The sequence below is a fragment of the Nycticebus coucang genome, chromosome 3 (assembly GCF_027406575.1).
Source record: "Nycticebus coucang isolate mNycCou1 chromosome 3, mNycCou1.pri, whole genome shotgun sequence".
NCBI lineage: Eukaryota > Metazoa > Chordata > Mammalia > Primates > Lorisidae > Nycticebus > Nycticebus coucang.
In genome coordinates, this window is record NC_069782.1 from 67,170,029 (window position 1) to 67,183,409 (window position 13,381).

Consider the following 13,381-nt stretch of genomic DNA (forward strand, 5'->3'; position numbering starts at 1 on the left):
GGGGTGGGCGGGGCCACTGCGCGCTGTGACTCACCGCGGCGTGATGCGAGCCGGCTGGGCGCCCGGCAGGCTGGCGGGCGGCCCAGCCCAGCCCGGCCGGCTTCAGCGGCCGGAGGGGCCCGGGGCCGGGGAGTCCCAGCCCCAGGTGGGCGACCAAAGCCGGTGGGCAGAGCAGGCCTTGGCTCCTGGCCTTGGGTCAAATCCTCACTGAGTCTCACTCTTCATGATTTAAGGGCTCCTTGCCTCGGTTTGCCAATCAGTGAAATGGAGGCGGCGTTGCTGGATACAGTAACCCACCATTGATGGATAAGGTAGCTGAAAGTATTACCCTGTGACACTATGGGGCCTCGGGTTTGGTATGCCCCGACTCAGGGTTTGAATCTCCTAAATCTTCAGGCAAACTGTATAATCTCACCAAAACTCAAGTTTCCCCATCCGTTAAAGGGCTGTAGCAAAAACACCCTACCTCTAGAGTGATTTGAGGATTCCATGAATCAATAGCGAGACAATGCCTGGCACATCTCGGTACTCAGTACCCATGTTCGCTGCCCCCAGGAGGAATTGGGGAGTAAGAGGTTGATTCTGTCCTCCAAGACCAGGAGGGCAAGAAGATTGAGGCAAGGTGAGCACCCCTGGAAGCGGGTGCAGGTCACAAGCCTAGGGTAGGGTGGCATGACATGGCTGCAGAGGCTCCCGTCCTGACGCTAGAGCTGGCAGCACCTGCTGCTGGCGGACAGGAGGGGGGCCCAGGCATGAGTCACCACCCAGCAATGAAGCTTGAGTCACACAGGGCGGGGTCCCCCGGCAGCCCCCCCAACCGCTCCCACAAAGGGCCTTTTAGAAGAGTTCCCCACCCCCTATGCCCTCTCTAGGGGTGGGCTGTATAACCAAGGCCTTCTGAACTGCCCCCAGGAGCCAGTCCTTGGGCGGAGAGGCGCCAGCACGCTTCCGCCATGACTCTGAAAAGTCACTTTGGCCAGCTGGGCGTCTCGGGTAGGGGGCTTCCAGGCTGTCTGAGTCACTCAGGGAACAGTGAAGGGGCGCTCACACAGGGCCTACGCACACAGCGGGCAAATTGAGTCAGGCTGTCTGGTAGAGCAGGCAGGCCAGGACACTAGGAATCAGGCTGTGAAGGAACCCCAGGAAGAGGAATCATTCTTCTCAAGCCTATGACTTCTGGCAGGAAAAGAGGGTGCTAGGGGCACATCTGGTGGCCTTCACCAGCCCAGACCCGCCCTCCTTTTCTACACTGGGAACTTCTCACTTTAGCTGGACCTCTTGCACATTGTGTGGAAGTGACAGCAGACAAAGACTTGGAGACATTGGGATGAATTTTTTTTTTAATTTTTAATTGTTTTTTATTAAATCATAACTTTGTACACATGCATTTATGGGGTTCAGGGGAATTTTTTTTTTAAGAGACAAAGTCTTGTCCCGTTGCCTTGGCTAGAGTGCAGTGGTATGATCATAGCTCAGTGCAACCTGGAACTCTTGAGGCTCAAGCAATCCTCTTGCCTCAGCCTCCAGAGTAGCTGGGACTACAGGTGCATACCACCATGCCTGTGTAATGAAAAAAAATTGGGAGTGGGGGACAGGCACAGTAGGCCATGTCTGTAATCCTAGCACTCTAGGAGGCCAGGCCGGTGGATTGCCTGAGCTCAGGAGTTCCAGCCCAGCCTGAGCAAGAGTGAGACCTGTCTCTAAAAATAGCTAGGCCCTGTGGCTGTGGCCTGTAGCCCCAGCTACTTAGGAGGCTGAGGGAAGATAATTGCTCAAGCCCAAGAGTTTGAGGTTGCTGTGAGCTATGACTCCATGACAAAATGAGACTCTGTTTTGAGACAGAGTCTTGCTATGTTGCCTAGGCTAGTTTTGAATTCCTGGCTTCAAGTGATCCTCCTGCCTCAGCCTCCTAAAGTGTTTTTTTTTTTTTTTTTTTTGTGATTTTTTTTTTGGCCGGGGCTGGGTTTGAACCCGCCACCTTCAGCATATGGGACCGGCGCCCTACTCCTTGAGCCACAGGCGCCGCCCACTCCTAAAGTGTTTGAATTGCGGGCTTGAGCCATCCCATCCAGCGTACGGAATGAAAAATTTAAGGGAACACCAAAAAAGCTCTAAAGCTCTGTCATTGAGATTAATTTTTTAATGTTTATTATTTTTATTTTATTTTATTTTATTTATTTTATTTATTTTTTTTTTTTGTAGCGACAGAGTCTCACTTTATGGCCCTCAGTAGAGTGCTGTGACCTCACACAGCTCACAGCAACCTCCAACTCCTGGGCTTAAGCGATTCTCTTGCCTTAGCCTCCTGAGTAGCTGGAACTACGGGCGCCCGCCACAACGCCCGGCTATATTTTATTTTATTTTTTAAGACAGAGCCTCAAGCTATCGCCCTAGGTAGAGTGCTGTGGCGTCACAACTCACAGCAACCTCCAACTCCTGGGATTAAGCGATTCTCTTGCCTCAGCCTTCTGAGTAGCTGGGACTACAGGAGACTATCACAATGCCCGGCCTTTTTCTGGTTGTAGTTGTCATTGTTTGGCAGGCCTGGGCCGGATTCGAACCCACCCCACCAGCTCTGGTGTTATGTGGCTAGTGCCTTAGCCACTTGAGCTACAAGTGCCACCCTATTTATTTATTTAGTTTTAAGAAACAGGTCTTCCTGGGCGGCACCTGTGGCTCAGTGAGTAGGGCGCCGGCCCCATATACCGAGGGTGGCGGGTTCAAACCCAGCCCCGGCCAAACTGCAACCAAAAAAAAATAGCCGGGCGTTGTGGCGGGCGCCTGTAGTCCCAGCTGCTCGGGAGGCTGAGGCAAGAGAATCACGTAAGCCCAAGAGCTGGAGGTTGCTGTGAGCCGTGTGACGCCACGGCCCTCTACCGAGGGTGGTACGATGAGACTCTGTCTCTACAAAAAAAAAAAAAAGAAACAGGTCTTCCTACATTCATCAGGCTAACTTCAAACTCCTGGGTTCAAAGGATCCTCCTGTCTCAGTCCCCAGAATCACTGGGGACTACAGACATGTGCCACTATGCCCAGCTTCAAGATTATATCTTTCTTTTATAGCAACTTTTTTTTTTTCTGTAAGATAGAGTCTCACTCTGTGCCCTGAGTAGAGTGCTGTGGTGTCACAACTCACAGCAACCTCAAACTCTTGGGCATGAGTGATCCTCTTGCCTCAGCCTCCCAAGTAACTGGAACTACAGGCAAAGTGCCACAACACCCAGCTAGTTTTTTCTATTTTAGTAGAGAGAGGATCTCACTTTTGCTCAGGCTGGTGTCGAGCTCCTGAGCTCAAACAATCCACCTGCCTCAGCCTCCCAGAGTGCTAGGATTACAGGCGTGAGCCACTAAATCCAGGTTATAGAAACTTCATTTTATTTATTTATTTTTGTAGAGACAGAGTCTCACTTTATGGCCCTCGGTCGAGTGCCATGGCATCACACAGCTCACAGCAACCTCCAACTCCTGGGCTTAAGCGATTCTCTTGCCTCAGCCTCCCAAGCAGCTGGGACTATAGAAACTTTATTAAGATATGATTCACAGGGCGGTGCCTGTGGCTCAGTGAGTGGGGCGCCAGCCCCATATGCCGAGGGTGGTGGGTTCAAACCCAGCCCCGGCCAAACTGCGACAACAACAAAAAAAATAGCCGGGCGTTGTGGCGGGCGCCTGTAGTCCCAGCTGCTCAGGAGGCTGAGGCAGGAGAATCACGTAAGCCCAAGAGCTGGAGGTTCCTGTGACGTTATGGCACTCTACCGAGGGCGGCGGTAAAGTGAGACTGCCTCCACAAAAAAAAAGATATGATTCACATGCTATACAATTAGCCTATTTAAAGTACAGCAGTCTCCCCTTATCAAAGATCCTCATTGAATGCCTGAAGCTGCAGGTAGCACTGAACCCTATCCACTATGATTTTTCAACCTGACAACTGAGGTCTCTCCAAAATGACTAATAGGCAGTAGCATATACAGACAGTATGGATAAGGACAATGGGATTATTTGTGTCCAGGGTGGGACAGAGAGGGACTATGGGATATTTCTCATGATAGTCAGAGGCAAGAAATTTAAACATATGAATTGTTTATTTCTGATTTTCCATTTGATGTTTTCAGGCCAAAGTTGACTGTGGGTAACTGAACTGAGGAAATCAAAACTGCGGATAAGGGGACACTACTATATACAATTTAATGATTTTTAGAATAGTCATAGACATACACAACCACAACTCAATCAATTCTAGAACATTTTCATCACCCCAAAAAGAAACTTCAAACCCATTAGCAGTCACTCACTATCACCCCTAACCTCCCCAGCTCCTGGCAACCTTAATCTACTTTCTGTGTTTGTGCATAAATGGAGTCATACAATGTGACTTGTGACCCGCTTCTTTTGCATTTCAAGATCATACATGTTGTAGCAAGTATGGGTACTTCATTCTGAATATTATGTAGTATGAATATGCCTCACTTTAAAAATCTATTTGGGCGCCTGTAGTCCCAGCTGCTCGGGAGGCTGAGGCAAGAGAATCGCTTAAGCCCAAGAGTTAGAGGTTGCTGTGAGCCGTGTGACGCCACGGCACTCTACCCAAGGGCGGTACAGTGAGACTCTGTCTCTACAAAAAAAAAAAAAAAATCTATTTGGGGTTGTTTCCATTTTTTGGCTCAAATGAATTACACCCCTGTGAACATTGGTGTACATGTTTTTTGTGTGAAAAATTAATACCCTAGAGGAATATTTTTGAAAATCAAAGCGAAAAATCCATGACAAATCAAATATCAAAATTTTCAACAAAGATAGAATCCAAGGCCAGACATAGTGGCTCACACCTATAATCTCAGCACTTTGGGAGGCCCAGGCAGGAGGATTACTTGGGGCCAGGAGTTCAAGACAAGCCTTAGCAAGTGAGACACCCCCATCTCTACAAAAAAAAATTAAAAAACTAGCTGAGAATGGTGTCACCTTGCCTGTAGTCCTAGATACTCAGGAGTTTGAGGTAGGACAATCACTTGAGCCTAGAAGGCTGAGGTTGCTGTGAGCTATGATGATACCACTCCACTCTAGCCTGGTGACCTTGTCTACGCCCCCTCCTCCCCCCAGAAAGAGACAGGATCCTATAGGGCTGGGATTAGGGAGAGGTGAGTGAAGTGAGTCACACAAGGGCAAGACAAAGGTCAGTTGAAATTGTGTTTTCCAGTGAGGCTGCTACTGATCACACATGGCAATTCAGTGCCTGAAATGCAGCCAGTATGAATGGAGATGTCTAAGTGTGAAATCCACACCAGATTCTGAAGGCAGTATCCCCAAAAAAGAATGTAAAATATCATGTTAATAATATTTGTCTTGATTACATGTTGAAATGATACAATGATACTTTTTGACAGTGGGTTCAATTAGCTATATTATTAAAATTAATTCCATCTGTTCTTTTTTATTTTATTTTACTTTTTTTTTATTTTTTTGAGACAGAGTTTCAGGCTGTTGCCCTGGGTAGAGTGCCTTGGCATCACAGTTCACAGCAACCTCAAACTCATGGGCTTAGGTGATTCTTTTGCCTCAGCCTCCCAAGTAGCCGGGCACACCCGCCACAACGCCCAGCTATTTTTTTGTTGTAGTTGTCATTGTTACTTTAGCTGGCCTGGGTCGGGTTCAAACCTGCCAGCTCTGGTGTATGTGGCCAGCGCCCTACCCACTGAGTTATTTATTTATATTTATTTATTTATTTATTTATTTTTTGAGACAGAGTCTTACCATGTCACCCTCAGTAGAGTGCTATGGCATCACAGCTCACAGCAACCTCAAACTCTTGGGCTCAAGTGATTCCCTTGACTCAGCCTCCCAAATAGTTGGGACTATAGGTGCCCACCACAATACCTGGCTATTTTTTTGTTGCAGTTGTTTAGCTGGCCAGGGTAGGGTTCGATCCCGCCACCCTCAGTGTATGTGGCTGGTGCTGTAACCACTGTGCTACGGGCGTGGAGCCTAAACATAGCTACTAGAAAAAATTTTTTTGTTGTTACATATGTAACTCACATTTGTGGTTCACAATGTTTTTTTTTTTTTGGTCTTTGCCTTTGTTCCCTTCTCTGCCATTTACTTCTCAGGTGGCTGCCTGATCACACATACTACTGACACCAAACTGCCAAGTCAAGCCAACTTTCTCAGTTGTTACTTCTTCCTTGGGCTTGGGACACTACCTTTTCCTGGTATTCCTCCTTTTCAGCTTTGTGAGACAGCTTCTGCCACTCAATGCTCTCTCACAAAGCCTTGGCACAGCTTTGGTTGATAAATATTGATGACCCTACTGGAGCATCTTCTCCAGGATTTCCCATAGGTGCCTCCAACTCACTGTGCCTCAGTGGACCCTGCCCCTTCTCCTTGGTTCTTCATCCCTCACATTTGGTCCATCTCTAACACCTATAATTTCCACCTTCTAAAGTTGTTCATTCCCACCTGTCCCCCAGACCCTTGCACTAATCCAGGCCAATATCATTCTGCCTGGACAGATACACTGGTCTTCCTGCCAGCCCTCTGCTTCCACTCTCATCACTTATACTACATGCAAGGCCAAATGCACACACTTAAAAACCTTCCAAGGACTCTGTTATATTTTTTCTTTTCTTTTTTTTTTTTTTTGAGACAGAGTCTCAAGCTGTCGCCCTGCGTAGAGTGCTGTGGCGTCACATCTCACAGCAACCTCAAACTCCTGGGCTTAAGCAATTCTCTTGCCTCAGCCTCCCAGGTAGTTGGGACTACAGGCAAGGTGCCACACGCCCAGCTAGTTTTTGTTGTAGTTGTTGTTTAGCAGGCCCGGGCGGGGTTCAAACCCCCTAGCCCCAGTGTACGTGGCCGGCATGCTAGCCACTGAGTATAGGCACCGAGCCAACACCTGGCTATTTTTAGAGACAGGGTCTCCCTCTTGCTCAAGCTGGTCTCCAGGCTGCTCTGCTTCGGCCTCCCAGAGTGCTAGGGCCATAGGCGTGAGCCACTGCACGTAGCCTAATCTTTTCTTCTTTAGATGTTTCTGTTAGGTCTCACTCTGCTGCCCAAGCTAGAGTGTACTGACATGATCATAGCTCACTGAAGCCTCAAATTCTTGGCCTCAAGTGATTTGCCTCAGTCTCCTAAGTCGCTGGGACTACAGGTACTAACCCATGTCACTAAACTGCTCTGCTTTATCTTGATTGAGAAAGTGGTTACACTACTTTATGTATTTGGAAAAACTTACAGAACTGCATAAAGGGTGAATTATACTCTATGTAAATGATATCTCAGTAACCCCATCTAAAAAGTAAAACCCTCCAAAATCTTCTTGTCTTAAACTCCTCACTGGAAGTCAAGGCTTTGCATGGGCTTATCTCCTCAGAAGCCTTCCCTGATTGTACCTGCATCCTCTAGGCTGAGCCCTAGCTCTTAGTGTTGACAATTCTTCATTGTACAGCTTAGTGTTGACAATTCTTCATTGTACAGCCAGCTACATACTGTCCTCCAGTCAGATGGCAGCAAGCAGGCTCTCTGTTTTATTCTCTTGCTTGCCAGAAATATGGTAATTATCAATGCATCAATTCAGCAAATAGTGACCACAGCCCTGCTTTAGGTGCTATAAGAGTGATGTTCTTGTCTTTTTTGCATGTGTGTGCAGTTTTTGGCCAGGGTCTGGCTTGAATCCACCACCCCTGGTCTATGGGGCTGTCGCCCTACTCCTTGAGCCACAGGTGGCTCCCCACGTTCTTCTTAATGCAGCTAACATATGATTACAAGAGACAGACAAGAAAACAAAATACATAAAAAAATACATGTTTGAAGGTGACAGGGCTGTGGAAAATAAATACAGAAGCATAAACCAAAGCGGTGCAATTTGAAATAGGTGAGTCGGGGAAGCTCTTCTTGAGGAGGCGACATCTGAGCACAGACCTGAGAGAGTAAAGGAAGGCTGGGGCACAGTGGCTTATGCCTGTAATCCAAAGCTGGAGCATTACTTAAAGTCAAAAGTTTGAGATCACCCTGAGCAAGAGTGAAACCCTGTCTCTACAAACTCCCCCACCCCAAAATTAGCCTGGCATGGTGGTGAACACCTGTTGTTCCAGCTACCTGGGAGGCTGAGTCAGGAAGATTGCTTGAACCCAGGAGTTTGAGATAATAGTGAGCTGTGCTATGCACACTAGACTGGGTGACAGAGAGACCCTGTTTCAAAAAAAATGGGCAGCACCTGTGGCTCAGTGAGTAGGGTGCCGGCCTCATATACCGAGGGTGGCAGGTTCAAATCCGGCCCCAGCCAAACTGCAACAAAAAAATAGCCGGGCATTGTGGCGGGTACCTGTAGTCCCAGCTACTAGGGAAGCTGAGGCAAGAGAATTGCCTACGCCCAGGAGGTGGAGTTGCTGTGAGCTGTCTGATGCCACAGCACTCTACTGAGGGCAATAAAGTGAGACTCTGTCTCTACCAAAAAAAAAAAATATATAGCCAGGTGTTGTGGCGAGCGCCTGTAGTCCCAGCTACTTGGGAGGCTGAGGCAAGAGAATCACTGACGCCCAAGAGTTTGAGGTTGTTGTGAGCTGTGATGGCATGGCACTCTACCGAGGGCAACATAGTGAGACTTTTGTCTCAAAAAAAAGAGCGAAGGAAGGAACCTTGCAGGAATCTGGACAAGCAACAGGCTTGTGCAAAGGCCAGCCTGTGCAAAGGCCCTGGGGCTGGACTGTGCATGGTATGTTTGAGGCCACATCTGAAGAGGCCCACGTGGCTGAAGCAGAGCTAATGAGGGAGGGAGTGGAGAGGATGAGGGTAAGGCAGAGAGAAGGCAGACGGTACAGGGCTTTGCAAGTCTTGTGGAGGACTTGAGTAAGAGAGGTGGGGGCCAAGGAGAGTTCTGAGCAAAGACAGATGGAACTTGAATAGGGTGTTCACAGACGCCCCCTGGCGGCCTTGGGGAAAACAGATTGTGGGGGCTGAAGAGAGTAGGGAGATGGGACTCGCCCAGGGGAGAGATGAGGGATGGGGATTAAACCTGCTGAGGCCCCTAAAGGGGGCAGGATTCTGAATGCATCTACAAGGGACAACGACCTTAAATTGTTTAATGGATAGCATCTGTTAATAAAGGGTTTGGCCCAAGCAGCTGGGAGGATGGAGCTGCCATTTCCAGAGATGGGGAAGATGGAGAAACTGGTTTGTGGTTGAGAGAGTAAGCGAGCTCCCAGCGCAGGGACTTATTCTGGCGTGGGAGTGTCCTTGCCCAGATTCTGTTGGGGTCTGTGGAAAGAAGGACACCCACACAGCCTGGGATTTTTGTCCTTTTTGTCCAAAGTGTTCTCTTGACTGATTCCTGGGTGTGCCAGCAACACACACATCGCGGCACACATGGACACCACCCACGACCCCCATGCCCTGACACATCTGCCTGGTGTCCGATGGGGGACTTTGGAAGCTGATGCTCTGAGTTGATGGGGCTGAGAGGGGTTGCCTGGTGCCCGGGAGGAAACCCTCAAGGGTACAGGAGGTGACAAGGGGCTGGAAATCTCTCAGGGAGAGATTCGGAAAGAGCAGGGACCAAGTCACAGCCCTGGGCTCCCCCTATGAGTCAGCATTGGCAAGGGCCCCAGGAACCAGGGGTTGAAGGTGTGTGGGTGGGGAGCAGTTCCCACGCCTAGAGGAACCGGGCAGGCGTCTGGGGCACTAAGGCTTCCGCATTGCCCCTCCCACCCTGTGCTGGGCTCCGGGAATAATATAGTCAGACAAGTTTGGGGGGTGAGAATCCAGGATCCAAGAATCCTATTTCTCTTGGACTGACCCCAGCTCAGGAACGCAGGAGCTGCCTGCCCAGGTCCAACAAATACATTGCGGCAAGAAGAGCTAGACTTGAAGGACCTCGTGGTGGTGAGACATTTCTAGGAGACTTTAAGAAGAGCTCCTTCCTTCTGGGGCCTCTGCACTTTTTTTTTTTTTTTTTTTTTTTTGTAGAGACAGAGTTTCACTTTATTGCCCTCAGTAGAGTGCCGTGGCATCACACAGCTCACAGCAACCTCCAACTCCTGGGCTTAGGCGATTCTCCTGCCTCCGGCCTCTGCATTTTGACAGTGGAAGTGGTGGTGAGACATTTCTAGGAGACTTTAAGAAGAGCTCCTTCCTTCTGGGGCCTCTGCATTTTGACAGTGGAAGTTCCACCGAGGGGAGTCCAGGCAGAGTCCTTAGCCACTATAGGCATGGAGGGAGCAGAGTTCCCCCTGGCCTCGTTGCTGGGAGGGCCGCTGGAGTCTGCTGCCCCCTCCTGGCGGCTGCAGGAAACTCGGCGGGTAGGACTGCAGGCAGATCCTGGAGAACCGGCGGAGTGGGCTGGAGAGGAAAGAACCCCAGCTTTGCCAATTGCAGCTGTGCCTCCTTGAAGCAAGTGGCAGCCCCTCTCTGGCCTTCGGTTGCCCATCTTCCAAAAGGACAGTATTCATGTCATCAGCTTACCGGGAAGAGCATGCAATTATGTTAGCCCTTTTGGGACAGGGATGGAGGGTCCAAAGTAAACTTAGAGAGCCCTCTGCCTTGGGTCCTGTTCCTGTGAATAGAAAGAATAATCCTTTCTTCAAAGGGTTGCCCTGGTCTGGATGGGAGATGTCTGTAGATGGATGAGTGAGTGAATAAATGAATATTGTATATTCCAGAACAACCATTTCCCCATGTTCAGCTGGAAGGGCTGGGGGCATAGGGCACAAGAGACATCAACAAAGCTGGCCCCACAGATTCCCAATTACTATTATCTATCATCCTCTTCTTTATACACACACACACACACACACACACACACACACACACGGTGGTGGGGGCATTACCACATTTGGGAGGCAACTAACCTCTGGGGATCCTGGGGATGTCTACCATCCCAGACCAGCTAGAGCTTAGTTTTCTGAGCTGAGATCTCAAAGAAGGTAGGAAGGTGTGGGGAAGGGGAATCTATCAAGGAGAAACTGAGGCAGGATGGTGACAAGGAGGCTAAAGGGAAATTAGGGTTAGAGGGGCTGGACCAGATGGGAAAGGGCCTTGTCCCATAAAGCCTGCGCTGAGTGGGGCGGGGGGCAGGGAATTCAAAGTTTTTTCCAATCCCTTCTCGCACTGGGGTGGGGGATAAGTAAATAGAATGAGAAATCTATCAGCCCAGCCTAGGCCAGTGGGAGGTTTACCTTAATGTAACTCACTCCACCAGCCATGGTGGCCACCTAGGTTAGTGGCTGTGTGTTGGGGAGTACATGGTGGGGTGTCCTGTGTGAATATTCCTGGAGAAACCCCCCAACCAGCATCCAATGATTCCTGGCATGTGTGCTTTGAACCTGGTGTGTGTGTCTTGGGGGGGGGAAAATGGGGTGTGGATCCGTGCAAGGATCTCTGGAAGATCAGGGGAGCCCCATCCTGCCTACAACTTGCACATTCACCTCCTGCTTGGGGCTTGTGCACCTGGCCTGTGTGTATGCTTATAGCTCATGGTCCCAGATAAACATGTCCCCACCTGTACCTGAACTTTGAGTGTGTGGACCTCTGGGGCTCAGGCAACCTTCTGGGGTTCTTGTGGGTGTCAGTGTGCCTCTGCTCTTGGCCCATTTAACCATAAGTGTCTGTGCATATGTAACATTTGTATATTTGTGAACTTTGTGAGTCTGGGCATGCCCCTGTGACCATGTACCTAGTGTGTGTCCATGGGTGTGTTGTGGTATTTTGTGCATCAGGGTCTTCCTATGGCTGTGTACCTTGATGAATTGAGTGTCTGTGTGTGCGTGTGTGTGTGGGGGGGTGTATCTTGGCTCTGTGTCTATTTCTGTGGGCTTGTGATTTCCTGTGTGTCTGTGTATTTTGTGTGAGCCCTGTGTGCCCTGGACTTGTTTGTCCCTGTATTTCAGTTCTGAAGACATTCCTTCCTGTCTTGGATGTGGCCTGTGTATTTTGCATGTGTCTGGTGCCCCCGGGTGTCACTATGTGTGCAGCCCGGTTTTATGGCCATCTCCGTGCAGCCTGGCACTCCTGCATGTCCCGCCACCCCCTCCCGTGGGTGTGTGTCTGGCAGCCCCCTGCACACCCTTCCCTGTGTCTGTGGTCCGCGTGCCTTTGTGCGCGTGTGCTCCCCCTGCGCCTTTGAGGTCTGCGTGCATGTGGGTTCCTGCGTGTGCCCGCCCGCGCCCCCGTGTCCTCATGTCCCCTGTACGGGAGCCCGGGAGCTGCGCCCGGTAGCTTGGCGGGAGGCCTCCAGGCACGCAGATCCACTGCTGGACCCACCGCCTAGCGCGACGCGGGGAGGAAGGAGGGGGTGGTGGCGGCGCGAAGCGCGGGCACGTCACCGAGACAGACAGGCGGGCGGGCGGGAGGCGGCGGCCACGGGTTCGAGCCGGCGCCGGAGCCCCGCGGCCCCCTCCCCCCGCCCGGCCCCGGAGCCACAGAAATGCAATTTCCCGTGCAGGCACCTCGGCTCAGGGGGCTTTTCCGGGAGGGTTTTGGAAAGAAGAAGGGAAATGCTACGGCGGCCCAAAACGAGGTGAGCGTGGGGCAAGGGGTGGGCCGGGGGCGCCGGGGGCACGGGCGGAGCTGGGGCTGCCCGCGGGAAGGGGGCGCGGCGGGGCGGGGCGCCGCGGGGCGGGCCGCGGCTGCAGCCCCCTCGCGCACCTGCTCGCGGCCTGGGGGCTGGAGCCCCGGCCTTTGCGGCCCGGCCCTCCATTGTTGCTGCAGCTGGGGAAGGGGGGCGGGGAGGCCCCGGCGGCATCGCTGCGTCTCGCCTTCCAGGAGAAGAGGTGCCGGGTAGTTCAGACCCTCCAAAGGGGACAGGGCCCCAAGTCCCGGAGCCGGGACCTCCACGGGCGGACGGGCCGGGATGCCCCTGCGGGTGGGGAGTCACGATATGGGGCGTAAGGGCACCAGTGTCCCGCCGCCCGGACACCTGACCGCTGGGAGGCCACGGGCCAGGGCGGCGGCGAGCTTTGTTCTTGAGGGCACAGAGCTGACGGGCCCTCGGAAATCTAGCGCTAGGAGAGGCTGAGGCACAGCGCGCGCATTCGTGGAGGCTCTTCTGGCCAAGTTCATGGGCTCTCCGGCCTGCTCTGGACCTGCAGAGACGTATCCAGGCGGGGGCTCTGCTCCGGCCTGGCTGCAGCCGGGGGTCAGGGGCCAGGGGCCAGGGGTATGGGTTGAGCTGCTGCAGCGGCGCCTCCGCGGGTCCCCCACTGGCACGTCATTGCCAGTAGCGGCTGCAGGGTTTTTATGGGGGCCAAGGTTTGCTACTAGGAACCTGCCCTCCAAAAGTGGCCATAAAAAGGAAAAACGACCCTGAATCTGACTGCCTGGTACCCCTTTTAAAGCGACAGGGCGTCTTTCACGGAGACCTCGCCCTGGAGGGCATTCTGGGGTGGGGAGGATGGAGAAG